Here is a 2,552-nt window from a genome sequence, read left to right as displayed (position 1 = left end):
TGCGGTTACAAAACTCCTCACTGATTGGCTTATCAATTTCTTTATCGCAATGCATTCTGGGAATTGTAGTTCATCTACCTCTAAATACTATAATATTGGAAGAGCAGGACTACAGCTCCCAGAAACCTTTGGCAAAGACGGAGAGATCACATGACAAGCAGCAACCAATCAGTGTGCAGCTGTAGAGGAGGAGGAGATAGAGACAGAGGGGAAGGAAGAGGCGGGAGAGGGGGCGGGGCCTCTGGCTGCAGTCACAGGATCTTCATATCATTTCCTGCAGATTTATATCAGTGATTGTGAAATAAATAATAATATAAAGTGAAACATTTCTAAAAAAAAAAAACAACAATATAATGAATATTTAAATGTTCCTCGTTCCCCCACAACCAAAGTCACAGGATTTTCAAGAAGCATTATAAAAGAAATAAAAAAAAATTAAAAGACAAATTTTCATGTATTCTAATGTTTTTTTTGTTCCTATAGCAACCCTTTACAAAGGCACAACCCCTTCCATTTCTGTAACAGCCGGTGTATGTCAGTGTTACAGTGTCTGTGTATTACAATAGTTGCTGTATGTCAGCTTTAGTGTGTGTCTGTGTATTACAATAGCTGCTGTATGTCAGTGTTACAGTGTGTCTGTGTATTACAATAGCTGTGTGTGTCAGTGTTACAGTGTGCCTGTGTATTACAATAGCTGCTGTATGTCAGTGTTACAGTGTGTATCTGTGTATTACAATAGCTGTGTATATCAGTGTTACAGTGTGTCTGTGTATTACAATAGCTGCTGTGTGTCAGTGTTACAGTGTGTCTGTGTATTACAATAGCTGCTGTATGTCGGTGTTACAGTGTGCCTGTGTATTACAATAGCTGTGTGTGTCAGTGTTACAGTGTGTCTGCGTATTACAATAGCTGTGTGTGTCAGTATTACAGTGTGTGCCTGCGTATTACAATAGCTGTGTGTGTCAGTGTTACAGTGTGTGCCTGTGTATTACAATAGCTGCTGTATGTCAGTGTTAGTGTGTCTGTGTATTACAATAGCTGCTGTATGTCAGTGTTACAGTGTGTCTGTGTATTACAATAGCTGTGTGTGTCAGTGTTACAGTGTGTGCCTGTGTATTACAATAGCTGTGTCTGCATTTAATGAGAAAGATCATAACCTCCTCCTTTAAAATGAGATTTCCAGCTGCAGAATAAGATTGGCTGCTGCTGGTCATGTGATCTTTCGCTTGTTTGCTGGGGCTTCTGGGAGTTGTAGTCCTGTTCCTCAAAACCAGCAGAAAAGCAAATGACATGCCAAAGGGATCAGCCAATCAGTGCCGTGCTTTGGTAACCAACTAACCCAACCCCTTCCCTGGCTGTTGCAAGGTAATGGAGGACACACAGCAGCTATTGTAATACACAGACACACTGTAACACTGACATACAGCAGCTATTGTAATACACAGACAAACTGTAACACTGACATACACAGCTATTGTAATACACAGACACTGTAACACTGACACACACAGCTATTGTAATAAACAGACACACTGTAACACTGACATACAGCAGCTATTGTAATACACAGACACACACTGTAACACTGACATACAGTAGCTACTGTAATACACAGACACACTGTAACACTGACATACAGCAGCTATTGTAACACACACACACACTGTAACACTGACATACAGCAGCTATTGTAACACACACACACTGTAATACTGACATACAGCAGCTATTGTAATACACAGACACGCTGTAACACTGACATACAGCAGCTATTGTAATAAACAGACGTACTGTAACACTGACATACAGCAGCTATTGTAATACACAGACACACTGTAACACTGACATACAGCAGCTATTGTAATACACAGACAAACTGTAACACTGACATACACAGCTATTGTAATACACAGACACTGTAACACTGACACACACAGCTATTGTAATACACAGACACACTGTAACACTGACATACAGCAGCTATTGTAATACACAGGCACACTGTAACACTGACATACAGCAGCTATTGTAATACACAGACACACTGTAACACTGACATACAGCAGCTATTGTAATACACAGGCACACTGTAACACTGACATACAGCAGCTATTGTAATACACAGAAACACTGTAACACTGACATACAGAAGCTATTGTAATATACACACACACACACACACACACACACACACACACACACACACACACTCTGTAACACTGACATACAGCAGCTATTGTAATTCACACACACACACTGTAACACTGACATACAGCAGCTATTGTAATACACAGACACACTGTAATACTGACATACAGCAGCTATTGTAATACACAGAAACTGTAACACTGACACAGCAGCTATTGTAATATACAGACACACACTCTGTAACACTGACATACAGCAGCTATTGTAATATGCTCACACACACACACACACACACACACACACACACACACACACACACACACTGTAACACTGACATACCGCAGCTATTGTAATACGCACACACACACACACACACTGTAACACTGACATACAGCAGCTATTGT

General features: G+C 40.4%; 1 protein-coding gene across 1 annotated transcript in view; it reads left to right on the top strand.

The window, feature by feature from the left end:
* Positions 1 to 1,299: 1,299 nt before the first annotated feature.
* The window catches only part of LOC142465246 (uncharacterized), a 63,820-nt gene continuing 62,567 nt past the window's right edge, over positions 1,300 to 2,552 (top strand). Inside the window, 1 exon segment of the mRNA XM_075569244.1 lies at positions 1,300 to 1,365. The gene's annotated coding sequence lies outside the window, so the exon portion shown is untranslated.

Source organism: Ascaphus truei, chromosome 13 (genome assembly GCF_040206685.1).
Source record: "Ascaphus truei isolate aAscTru1 chromosome 13, aAscTru1.hap1, whole genome shotgun sequence".
Taxonomy (NCBI): domain Eukaryota; kingdom Metazoa; phylum Chordata; class Amphibia; order Anura; family Ascaphidae; genus Ascaphus; species Ascaphus truei.
Note: the sequence above shows the minus strand (reverse complement) of the source record. Positions and strands in the feature narration are given on the sequence as shown.